General features: G+C 44.2%; 1 protein-coding gene across 4 annotated transcripts in view; it reads right to left on the bottom strand.

Moving 5' to 3' along the window:
• Positions 1 to 2,569, bottom strand: part of LOC122201779 (dynamin binding protein) — a 113,227-nt gene extending 110,658 nt beyond the window's left edge. For 3 of the 4 annotated variants that reach the window (XM_042907773.1, XM_042907777.1, XM_042907776.1), the window contains exon 1: positions 2,452 to 2,569. The gene's annotated coding sequence lies outside the window, so the exon portion shown is untranslated. Of the gene's footprint in view, positions 1 to 2,031; positions 2,383 to 2,451 lie in introns of those variants that run through there. The other variant, XM_042907774.1, reaches the window with a different exon arrangement.
• Positions 2,570 to 13,426: the final 10,857 nt, after the last annotated feature.

Raw genomic sequence — 13,426 nt, forward strand, 5'->3', positions numbered from 1 at the left:
AGAACCAGAGTCTCAAGGAGTCTTGCACTATGTTCTAAAAATGAACGCCCACCCTTAGTGTTTAGGAGATCCTACATGGTGACTCAAGAATTAGGATTTGTCAGATTCTTTAAGGGGAGAAGAAGTGGTGTAAGTTCAAGCAATGCTTGAAGGAGGCTCTGAACTGCAATGTGGATGAAAGAGGAACGGGAAAGGGTCTCTGTGGGAAAGAGGGCCACTCAGAAGGAGCCAGAAAAAAAGGAAACAAGAAGTGGCAAAGGCTCTGCTTTAGGGCCACAAGGCAAAATAAAGAACTTGTACATATTTGGACAGATTGTCTATAAAGATTATTATATCTCAGCCGAAAATACACACAATAGGAGCACTACAGAAATGACATCTTATCACATTTCCTGAGGCAGAATGTTCTCGGTTTATTGCAAAAGTTATCTGTGCACCCCATACACCCCACTCCCAGGTCAGATTTTAGCTGTTCTCACAAAGCACCCCATTCCAGTCTCTGAACGTCAGTGAACACTGAAGTATCTATAATTTTTAAACGCTTGATGCTTTTATTTTAAGCAATTCCATTCAGATCTGTGTGTTGAATCTCCTTTTCATTTGATTGATATGATTGATTTCTATGAACTGCACTATGGCTGAGAGGTTATTACGTATGGCATTTGGCACTGCTGAGATTAAAAAAGTAATCACAGGTTGTACATTATTTCTAAGAAACTGATGGTATCATACTTTTATTTCAGATTTCTTTAAGGACCTTTCTTTGTTTGATTATATATCTTCCAATTAAAAAGCAAGACAGAGGGGCGCCTGGGTGGCTCAGTCGGTTAAGCGTCCGACTTCGGCTCAGGTCATGATCTCGCGGTCCATGAGTTCAAGCCCCGCGTTGGGCTCTATGCTGACAGCTCAGAGACTGGAGCCTGTTTCAGATTCTGTGTCTCCCTCTCTCTCTGACCCTCCCCCGTTCATGCTCTGTCTCTCCCTGTCTTATAAATAAACATTAAGAAAAATTTTTTTAAATAAAAAATAAAAAGCAGGACAGAAAAAAAAATTGTCTTAAAGTAGGCATGTTTAATTTGGCTTGACACCTATTGAAATCATTTCAAAACGGAAACCTGTTCACATCAAATAAATTAAGCACCCAGGAAAAAAAAAAAGAAAAAGAAAAATCACTTTTCACTTCTGTAGGCCAATGCTGATAAAGTGACTTGTTTTATGAAAACTCTGTGTTGTCACAATGAGTGGCAGTTTCCAAATTAACACATAAAGTCAGGAGATGGAAACGGGCTAGAGAGCCTTTAATTCAATAATTTAGAGAAACACAGGTGGGGAGGGATAAACTAACTCGCTCATCACCTGGAATCTATTCCTGTTGTGAGGGTCATCAACACAGCACTAACTGAGAACGCACACCTGTCCGGTGCCAGGGACTTCGTCTGCCAAATGCAACTAGGGGTTAATCAGTGCTACTCTCCCCCCTGGAACTCAGCTATTTCAAACAACTGGAGCTAAACTATGCTCAAACCCTAAACATTAAGCCTGCCACTGGCTTGCCACATACCACAGCATCACTAATTAGGTAAAGAAAGTGTTTCAACACAAGATCCGCAAATTACTGTAAAGTAGGCAAGTTACCGATATAACAGAATCACGTTGGGAGAGCCATTCATTATTGCCTGATGAAAATAAAGGATAATGAGGTTGCATTTAAAGCGGGGTGGGTTTTCTTCTTTTTTGCACTTAAAAACGAACTCTACACCCCAAGCATTCTCCACAGCACCTAATGTGCAGCAGACCTGACCAGTCTGTAACCCCAATATTCCTTTACGCAACTGACAGCACCGTCACCCTTTTCAAGGTTAAGCGCTTTGAGAAACTGATGCCTGGTGGACGTCAGGACCTGCGGCAGGAATGCAGGTGTGCGCGGGTAACAGCATAACCAAACATGCATCTCTAGCCAAACAGGTCTTACTCTTGCCTCGGAAATCATCCCTCCCTGCCTCCCTGACACAGAATCACGGACTCCCATACCGACTGGATGGGACTCTGAGCAAGCCAGAAGATTTCTTCATCTGTAAAATCAGGGGGCTGGGCTAATGCCGAATTCTTTCCCAGCTCTCAAATTCCGCCTCATTGCCCGAGTGGCAGGGCGGTGCAGTGAAAAGAGCCCCGGGCTTGACACCGTTTAACGAGCCCACGGCCGCATCCCCTTGACTGCCGGCCGCCCAGCCTCTGCCACTCGCCGGGACCTCACAGGGCGGGACCCGACCCGGGCTCCGAGGAGGGCCGGCGCCCCCCACCCCCGTCCCCCGGGGGGCTCCCGGCCACGGCAGCGGCCGCCTCGGGGAAACGGGTGGCGCAGGCCGGACCGCGAGGCGCGTCCCTCGGGGTTCGGGTCCCCTCCGCCCGCCGCCCCGGGTCAGCGACTCGTGCTCCCCGCCCGGCCCTGACCTGCTCTCCGCCGCCCAGCGGTCCCTCGGCGCGGCGGGCAGCTGGCTGCGGCCGCCCGTCCCGGGCCGCTGTCACCTCCGCCCCTGGAAGCGGCGGGCGGGCCGATCCGGTGTGACTCAGCGCCGCCGCCCCGCCTCCCGCCTCCCCGCCTCCCGCCCCGGCTTCCGCCTCTCTCGGCCGCGCGGCCCTGGGGCGCCTCGGTCCCCGCGCGCCCACCTCCGGGAGCCCGCCCCGCGCTCGCGCCCCCTGCCGGCCCGCCCGCCCTGCGGCGTCAGAGGGGGCGGCGCTCCGAAGGCCTCTGGCCGGGGAAACTGAGGCACGCGCCGGCGCGGCCCGGGCGCCCGCCGCCTCCCAGGCGTTCGGCCCTGCGTGCGGCTCCGGCCCGGAGCGAGTCCCTCACCCCACCCGGCCCTTCAGCCTGGAAAAGAGGCGAAATGCCACTGAGGGAAGGCCCTTTCGGTTCCTGGCTGTGGTGGCGTCCTCTTTGCCGCCCCGAGGCAGTTTCCTTTATCACGTTACACAAGGTTGACGCGCGCCTCTGGCTGTCCCATTTTTCCCCTGAGGAAAGTCTCTCAGGACAACTCCGAGAATTTAAAAGCGAGGAGTAACACAATGTAAGGACTGGGCGGGGCTGAGAGACCGCTTTTAACTTGTTCGCGAATCCTCGCAGGATTCCCTTTGTGTGGTAAAGGCCACAGAGTCCCGCTGCTGGCCTGTCGCTTGAATTCGTGTGCCTTCCGTTTCTGGATCCACCTAGGAGATCCGGAAGAATTCAACAAGTCTGTCACTGTGTACGCACAACAGAGAAACCTCTATTTCAAAACGTTCGTGGGCTTTCCTTTCCCCTTTCCTTGTGGTAAAATACACGTAACATACAACTTGCCATTTTCACCATTTTTAAGTGTACGATTCTGTGGCATGAAGGACAATCAACACTGTCGTGCGACCTTCGTCACCATCCATCCCCACAGCCTTTTCATCTCCCCGAACTGAAACCATGTTCATTAAACACTAACTCGTTTCTCTCCACCCAACTGTCACTTTCTGTCTCTGAATTTGACTACCACACACCCCACATTAGTGGAATCCTACGGTATTTCCTTTTGTGACTAGCTTATTGCACTTAGCATAGTGTCTTCGAGGGTCATCCTGGTTGTAGTGAGTGTCAGAATAATATTGCATGTGTGTGTATACAACCTTCTGTTTATCCATTCATCTGTCAGCGACTTAACTCCAAACGTTTGCTTTTTGACTTTTGTCGATCCTGCTGCTATGAACATGGGTGTACAAATATCTGTCTGAAACGCTGACTTCAGCTCTTGTGAGGCTATACACAGAAATAGAACTGCTGGATCACATAGTAATTCTGTTTCTTTCTTTCTTTCTTTCTTTCTTTCTTTCTTTCTTTCTTTCTTTGGAACTATCATACTATTCTCCTTTGCTTTTTTTGATGCATGTGAACATTGTGGGCAGAAAACTCTCTGCTAAAATATCAGTGTTCTGGGTTTTGACAAAATTGTTAACAAACACTTCGTTTGTCTGTGAAACAGTGACTTTTCTTCCTAAGAATAAGTAATTAACATTGCAAATTTATAGGCTTTATTTTTGAAGATATTGTTACTATTCAACTAACCACAATTTTGTGTTTCCCGGATGTACTTTTGTAATGTTTCTAATGTCATATGAAATCAAGATGAAATAAAAATCAAGCATTTCATTTTAAAAAGACAATTTTGAATGTTTTAACATACACCCAATCCAACATGATTTTTTTCTTTTACCTTAAACAGTCAATTTTGGAATGCTCTGATCACTGAATCTGAATCTTTGGAGGAAGGTTCCTTACTGAGTACACTGGAGTTTAAGAATCATTGCCCTAGGGCATGGCAAAGATTCTAAATCATTAAAGGCAAAATAATATTTTCTCACTCATCAGCAAAGATTTATTATACATTTGCGATGCCATAAACATTGTGCTATATGTTTGGGATTTAGCCTAAGACACACCAAGCCTCCTGCCCTCATGGAGCTCACATTCTACTGTATGGTGACAAACAATACATAAATAAACCAATGATACACCAAACAGTGACAGGATGTGATGAGTGCAGTGAAGGAAATAAACCAAAGGATAAGATAGATGAGATCATAGAGAATGAAGTCCGAGTGCCCTAAGCATCCACTGTATATAGTGATTTCACTTTTGTGCAACCGGAATGGTACAAATTATATACAGTCTTTGAGGGAACTGGGAAAATAATCTCTGTGTTCTGTGGTTTAGATGAATATCTGGCCTGATAAGGGCCTAGGTAAGTGGTGGGAAGCTTCTTTGAATATAGTAATGGTCAGGGAAGTCCCTGGGGATATAACCATTCGCTTGAGACCTAAAAGATGAGAAAGAATCAGATAAATATTTAAGAGCGGAGGAAGTGACTTTCAAGAAGGAGAAACGGAAGGTGCAAAGTCCATGAAGTGGAAAGCAACTTGATGAGTTTCAGAATCGGAAAAGAAGCCAGTGTGAGCAAGAGAGCAAGTATTATGACGTGAAACTGAAAACAGACGGGGTGAAGATCATCCTGGGCTTGGTGGGTCTTGGTAAAGAATGCAAATTTCATTTTCAGTCACCCTATTGACGCATTATAAAATATCCTAAATTTTAAGAGACTAGAATGAAAAGGATCAATGGAGATAAATGTATGTGGAACTTCTCTGTTAGCAATAATGACAATATCCAGATGTGTAATGTTAAAATGAAAAGGCTTGACTGGCTTTTTTCCTGGAAAATCCTCAATAAGCCAAAACAGAGAATGGTTCAGTTGCTGTGCGTTTTGGTTAATCCCATTGATCAAAACTGTTTTTAGTTGTGTCGTCTTTTGATCTCTGCGGTCTGAACCTAAATTCAACCTGTCAGGACATATTGCATCTGAAGTGTCCATCACGGTTATGATAGACTGCTTCACTAACAGTGTGGCATGGATTGGCCCCAAATCAAAGCCAGCTCCCCCTGACTTCCCTCTGGAATGTATCATGTCACAGCCACAACCTGCTGCTAGTGATGGCAAGTTGATGAGAGTAGCAAGTTGCTGAAACTAAACTAAATTGGCTTTGCTCAAGGTGGGAGTCATCTGTTAGTCTTTGAATAGCCAGGGGTCCAGCTCTAAAAAAAAAAAAAGTGGGGGGAGAAGTGCAGAGAATATATTCCTATCTCTATTATTAAAGATGTGGTTCGATATCTTAGTGATAGAATATATAAGGCATAGGCTTGCATTCTAAGATGTTAGAGAAGGAAGACATCACTTGGAAATATTACTAACTATTCATCAAAATGGTGCCAAAATGTCGGGACAGAAAGGAGAGGACTCAGGTTGGATGGAGGAAGAAGGAAAGGGCAGAGGAAGTATGCTCTCTTGGGCAAGGGAGGAGTTGGGACGATTCTGGAGGGAGGGCATTTGTCTAGTGCTAGTGCAAGGCCAACTCCTATAAGAAGACCTCAGCGGCAATCTGGTTCCATTTAGGCATAGACCCCAGATGGCAAGACTAAAGCCAATCCCTGGTTTGTTCTTCCTAGAAGAGGAAGGAAGCCTCTGAGTTCTAAGAAAAGATGGTATTGTGTTTATCTTCAGGGCCCTTTTTATACATTAATATAGTATTCCCTATGAGCTCCTTCTCTTCTTCTCTATTTACAGAAGCTTGAAATTGGTTTAATGAGGAATAAGGAATTCTTCATAATTAGAAATAAAAATCAAACAGGGTAAACAAATCTGCCTTAAAATGCAAATGCCTAGTTGAGGTAATACTTTGGGGAAAAAACCTCATTCTTTCGTGTATCCATCAAGGTATATCTAAGTGATATTACCCTTTTACTATTTTCATGAGAAGACAAGAGAGAAGGTATCTGGGGATCAGGAAGAAGATAGTGGAAAGAAAGGGGAAGCTGAAAAACTGAAGATAATTTTATAGTAAATGTTTATTGAGGCCTGGCCTTCAGTTAAGAGCTTACCATACAGGGGCCTCTGTGTGGCTCAGTTGGTTAAGTGTCTGACTTCGGCTTGGGTCATGATCTCACAGTTCTTGAGTTCAAGCCCTGCGTCAGGCTCTGTGCTAACAGCTTGAAGCCTGGAGCCTGCTTTGGATCCTGTGTCTCCCTCTCTCTCTCTGCCCCTCCGCCACTTACACTCTGTCTCTCTCAAAAATAAACATTAAAAAGGTTTTGGGGAAAAAAAGAGCATTATCTTTTTTTTTTTTTTCATCTGTTGGTCAGAAAAATATTACCCCCAAAAATGGATTCCCCATTTGAATAGAATCAATAATTTTTACAAAATATTTTATAAATTTACAAATCATCTTTATTTTCTTTTCCTGGTTGTCTACATTAATGAAGCAAAATAAACAAGCTCATCTTTGCCTTTTCCAAATAATATTGTTTTTCCCAGCACAGATTGACAACAACCCAGCCAGGGAGTTTTGTCATTCTTAGCTTGTCAATGAGGCACTGAGGCTCTGGAAGTTAAGTAGTTTGCCTACTGCTTCCCACACTTTCATCATTCCTATACCATGTTTCTATTTTTTTGTTTAATATTTTTATTTAAATTTACTCACTTTGTTTTTTAAGGGAGACTTTGTACCCTTCCCATAACTGCAAAACCAGTATGGACTGTAATTCATAGGAGATAATCCTTAAAATACATACAGTGGAAATAAAATACAGTGTTAGTAAATTCTAATTCTGAGCTGGAGGCCACTCCGCATTCGTTAAAAAATGAAACTAACCTGTGTTAGAAAGTTAGGACCAAACAGAAACTTTCAGCTTGATGTATTCAGAAGGATCTAACGAAACCGATCAGAGAACAACTTTTTCACTAAGCGATTTTTCGCCAAGTGATTATTGGGTCAGGGCATCACCCACAGTTGGCTCCTGTGCCACCTGAATTATCCTGAAGAACATCTTGAGTACTACTCATGATTCTTTACCCATGCCTTGGGAAATAACCTGACTTGCCCAAGAAAATGGAGCTTGTAAAGGACAAAGCTAGGATTCAAACCACTCTCTGCCAGTATCCAAGTCTTTCCATTGTGCAATGTGGGCTCCCTACTCAACTGATTTCACACCTGTCCTCTGAATTGGCCATGTTTGTCTTCCCTTGGCAATATTTTATCCTGGTGGGTCCATGAGGCTTAGTGATGTTGTGACCTTCAATGTCTTCCCTGAAAATGTGCCTGGAACTATTTACCACACTCTAGAGGAAGCTTGACACCTGTGGGGCCAGGTGGGACTGTGCTCTTCTGATGTGAGGCTGTGCTGTCTCTAGCACAGTCTGGGAAGGCATTGCCCATTTAAGCAGCTGGGCCACATTGCTGTTTCTTGTTGTGCTGTGGTCAAGTTCACATTCTCCCACACTCCCAACTCCTCCATGATAATTATCTGTTTGAATTAGTGTACACTGTTTCATAGGAAAGAGTCATCTGACTTCATACTGTACTAAGTCAGGTCGACCTTAGCCAAACAAAGTAGGGGACTGAAGGACAACATGGATTATGATTCTCTGGCCTTTGATAGGGCTGATCTCAACTGCTTCACATACTATTGTAAAGTGTCAGCCCCTCGTTCTCTCTACAGATGGTGAGTTCATTGAAGGCAGGGACTACGAATTTATCTTTGTATCCTTGTTGCCTGTCAAAGTGCCTGGCACATAGGTATACTTCATAAATGTTGTGGAATGAATGAATTCACTTAAGAGTCAGAGCAAAATTGAAATGTTCCTTGAATTTAACAAAGTTGCAATGCTCTTTTGTTGTTTTTGTCTATAACCATTGATTCTTCTGTATTTGATAACAATTTTTGATTAAAAAAAATTGGAACCAACTCTCGTTTACTTTTGACCTTGAACAGCATGTGTTTGAACTGCATGGTTTCACTTATATGCAGATTGTTTTTGATAAATACAGTACAGTACTGTAAATGTGTTTTCTCTTCCTTATGGTTTTCTTAATAACATTTTCTTTCCTCTGGCTGGTTTTATTGTAAGAATACAGTTTGCAGTACATATAACATACAAACATATAACAACATGTGTTAACTATTTATGACTATTATGTCATAATGTGACTAGTTGATTGACTAGTTGATTGTGACTAGGCTTCTGGCCAAAAGCAAGCTATTAGTAGTCAAGCTTTGGGGAAGTCAAAAGTTATACATGATTTTCAACTGCACAGGGGTGGGGGTCAACGCCCCTAACCCTCATGCTGTTCAAAGGTCAACTATACTATAAGTCACCCTTAACCTTCCCCTGCCTTCCAGGAGTTGGGCATATGACCCGAGACTGACCAATCAGTGTCACTGTTTGGCACATAGAGACAGGCACATAAACCGATTTGTGCTATTGAGAGTCAGGCCCAAGAATCAATAGTCTGTTGCTAGGCTGGTAGAACAGAAGCTTGAAGCGACTGCTTGGTCATCTGGTCCCCTCATGGGGAGAGCTCATGTGAGAATGAAGTCACCACCGAAGAGAATGAGATCAAGAAATGGAGAAAAAGTCCAGACCACATAATTCAGGTACCTGGATCCAGCTGTGCCTGAAAACTCCGCTTATAAATTTTTAGTTACTTGAGCCACTAAGGCCCCATCATTAAACTACTGGTTCACAAATGCCAGCCTGAGACGAAACATTTGCTCTTCTCTAGCAAAGTGAAAAAAATAATTTGATTTATATGACTCTTTTTATCCTGACATTATATCTTTGCTAATATTTGGCATTTATGAATTGATCGTAATAATAGATAGCAATCGTATTTTTCTAATTGTCCTTAATAGAAAATGAGAAAGTTAGTGGCCCCTTATCTCTCCTTTGTCCTAGTCTACTCCAGCTGCTGTAACAAATTACCTTAAACTTAAACAAAAAAGGCTTATTTCTCACAGTTCTGGAGGTTGGGAAGTCTGCCACCAGCATGCCAGCATGGTCGGTTCTGGTGAGAACTTGCTTCCTGGCTTGTAAATGCCCTTCTTGTTGCAGGCTCACATGGCAGAGAGAGAGAAAAGGTAGCTCTCTTCCTCTGATAAGGATGAGAATCCCATGGTGGGGGTTCCATCTTCATGACCGAATTACCTCCCAAAGTCTCCACCTCCAAATGCCATCACATTAGGGCTTCCACATTTGAATTCTGGGGAGAACACAAACACTCAGTCCATAGCCACCTTCATTTAAAAATTTTTTTGGGGTGCCTGGGTGGCGCAGTTGGTAAAGTGTGTGACTCTTTATTTCGGCTCAGGTCATGATCTCATGTTTCGTGGGATAGAGCCCCGCATCAAGCTCTGTGATTACAGTGCAGAGCCTGCTAGGGATTCTCTCTCCCTCTCTCTTTGCCCCTACCCCACTTATGTGCTCTTTCTCTCAAAATAAATGAAGTTAAAAAAAATGTTTTTATCAGTCTGTGAAATAAAAGTCTGCCATAAATTACAGTGTGTAAAATACAGTATCTGGATATACAATGAAAATTGGGATCCTTTTATTTCTTAGTTTGTTTATACTTCATCTGATTCCAGGAAGCATTAAGGAAACTCGACTCCTTTGATCTAATGCCCAGGAAGGACTCTTCATTCCAAAGGCTTCACATGGGGGGAATATCTAAAAACAAGTCAGAGAGGTCTTTCGTCCCTCCTCCTGGGGGGGTAGACACGGATCCAAGCGATGATTTTATTTGCCTCTTCCTTGGGACTGTGCAATAGGAAGCAGCACGTCAGCAGAAAAAAAGCAGCGCCTGAGGGCTTCTCTTTGGCCGCTTGTCACCTGTCCTATAATAGCTCCAGGTCCCCTGCTTCTGAGTGATGCTATGTCCCTTGAGCACCGAAGCCTTGGTGGGGTGAAGGGGTTCAGGGAATGGCAGGAAGGGAAGAGCATGAACGTAACAGAGGGAAAGATCCGTGAGGGGAAGGGGAGTGGGGTGAAACATTCAGTGAAGGGAGGAATAAGAAAAAGTTAAAAGGGAGAAAATCCTTTATAAATAGTGGAATTTAACTTTTGGGAGGAGGGAGAGAATTGATGTTTGCTTAGGCATTTGCCCAGGGGGAATGTTTACTCATGGTTTAATAGTCAGAATGAGCTTAGTGTTCAAGTAGAAATGAAGTCATATTCCAGGCAGGAGGTGGGCATGATGGAGTGACGTGCAGGGTGTGTGCTGGGCATGTATGTCTTAGACAAATCATAGGACCACGTATGTGCAGATAATGCTCTGGATACGTGAACGTTGGCATCTGATAGCAGGTTTGTCCCAAGCCGTGCTGTCCCACTTTCTTGATCCTTGTTTTCGAGATGGCTAGTCGGGTTGGGGTGTTTCCTGCGGCCATGGAAAAAGTGAATCTTTTTGGTTCACTTATGACTAGACTCAGTGTGGTTTGGATACCGAGCTGTGTCTTGGACCTCTGTTGGGTTAGGCTTCTAGAATGTTAGATCATAGAGCCAGAAGCTAAACACACACACACACATCCTTAGAGCTGCAGCTGCTAGGACCAGCCGGGCACTTTCCTGCCACAGGGTCCTTAGGCTTCCTCTTCCTTCTGCCTGAAACTTTTATTCCTTTGTCTTATCCTTTACACCTCAGCTCAAATATCACCTCCAGAGAAATCGTCTTAGCCATCCTATCTCAGATCCCCCTGGCATTTCCTCTCTCAGCACCTTCTCGGATACTAATTCTTTGCACGTGTTTCTTGTTTTGTTCTTTGTCTCTTCCTTCGCATCCCTCTAACTCCAAAAAGGTAGGAACTGCATCTCTCTGGCTTACCCACTCTCTCCTCCACTCTGAACACAGGGTCTGACTCATAAATGGGATTCAACCGTTTGTCAGATGACCGAATCAATAAACGAACTGCTGTGAATTCACATCCTGGACCTTTAACAGTCAAAAACTTGACACTACTGTATTGGGGATCTTATTATTTTAGAATAAGATTCAAGCTGTGGGAAACTCTGTTTGGCTACTTAAGAAGTCTCCCACGCTCACTTTTCCTTCAAAGTGTCCTGAAGGTGGGATGGAAGAGCTTGGGATGTGGCACATTGTGTATTGAGTTTTGATCCTCTGGGAAAGGGAGACAAGCCCTCATTTGAAGAACAATTCTGTCTATAAAGTCTCTGGACACCCTTTACATTTTCTCTTGTTTTAGTGTTTGTGCCAACGGTGCGCTTTCACAATCTAGTAACAAGCAATTTTGTACAAGTAATGGGAACTACCAGAGACAAGACACTACCTACAGTTATCTAAAGGCTACAGTCTCTGCTGTCAGAGACACGTCCCTTTACAAAGAGAAAATGGTGTCACAGTCACCTACTGGGTAAAGTTGACTCCGCCAGCTCTCTTATTTTAAAAGAGTTACATGGTTTTGTTTTTCTCCTGTGCTTTGTTTCACATACATTCACTCAAGGCGGGAGCACGATAGCCCTACCTCTCAGTACGGCAGTTACAATTGGTCGTCTGTGTTTTATCTATTTACATCCAACCCAATTGACCGGGGAAAAAAATGAAATAGCTTATATATTATCTTCCTATTACTGCTTAACAAATCAGCACAAATTAGAGACTTAAAACAGCACGAATGTATTATCTCGCAGTTTCTATGGTCAAGAGTCTGGGTGTGGTTTGGCTGGATCCTCTGCTCTGGCCGCACAAGGCGCACTCAGGTGTTGGCCCAAACTCATTCAGATTTTTGGCATAATTCACTTCCTTGTGGTGTAGGACTATGGTCCCCTCTTCTCGCTAGCTGTTGGCTGGGAGTATTCTCAACTTCTAGGGGACACTCCTCCTCACAAGCAGCTCACAACCTGGTTGTCTGCTTTCTTCCTCGGAGGGCAGTCAGAGAAACTGTCTGTTTGTAAAGGGCTCATCTGATTAGGTCAGGCCCACCCCAGATAATCTCCTTTTTGATTAACTTAAAATCAACTGATTTGTTTCCTCATGTTGCCCTGCCCCAGATCAGACTGCCTTCTCAGCTGGCTTTCGGCAGCCTCTTCACTGACTCAGTCTTGCTCCTGCTCCAGCCAGCTCTTGAGGCTGCAGCCAGGGTGATCGTTCTAAATCTGATCCTGGCACTGCCTGAGCGGAACCCTTCAATGGCTCCTTGTTCTTCTCAGGATAAAGTCCAGACTCTGATATGGTTCAAAGGTCCTTCATGATCTGTCCCTCCCCACCCCACTGGCCTCGGCTTTTGGCCCCTCGCTCAGTCCCCCACCCTGCCACCTCACTTGCTGCCCCATTTCTTTCCACCTGGCCAATGCCTCTTTATCTGACCTTATTTCATCTCACCTTAGACTTCACTAGCTCTGGGATGCCTTTCCTGCCTGATCTTCCCAAGACCATAGTGGGGACCTTCCCACAGGCTCTCCATCCCCGCCCCCTTCATTTATGGAATCATAGCAATTACCACAACGCAGGGTAATCACCTATTTAGTCTTCCCAACTAGACTGTAGCTGCCCAAGATCACAAGTTTTAGATTTTTTTTTTTTTTTGGTATTCTCTGCATTGAGCAAGGACTCAACAAATGTCCCTTGAATGAATGAATGAATGAATGAATGATGAATGGATGAATGAAAGTATGTGGCTGTGTCAGGGAACACACTGTGATCATACTTTACAAACATCAGCTCTGTTAAGTGACTATGTACCAAGGAACCTGAAAACAAAGCAAGTGATATTCAGACAATCTGGAAAAATTGAGGCCATATGGCAACCTCAGACATAAAATTCCACTGAACTGAAAAGAGCCCTCTCAAGAAGCTCCTGCTTTATAAAAACAGAAAGAGGACCAAGGAATATGGGATTTGAATTGGGAAGAAAGGAAAAATGTGGAGAAAATATTAATCACCTGAGGAGCGAATTCCCTTTTCATTTTTTTTTATGTTTATTTATTTTGAGAGAGAGCGAGCGAGCAGGGGGAGGGGTGGAGAGAGAGAGAATCCCAAGCAGGGTCCATGCTGTCAGTGCAGAGCC

The sequence above is a fragment of the Panthera leo genome, chromosome D2 (genome assembly GCF_018350215.1).
Source record: "Panthera leo isolate Ple1 chromosome D2, P.leo_Ple1_pat1.1, whole genome shotgun sequence".
NCBI lineage: Eukaryota > Metazoa > Chordata > Mammalia > Carnivora > Felidae > Panthera > Panthera leo.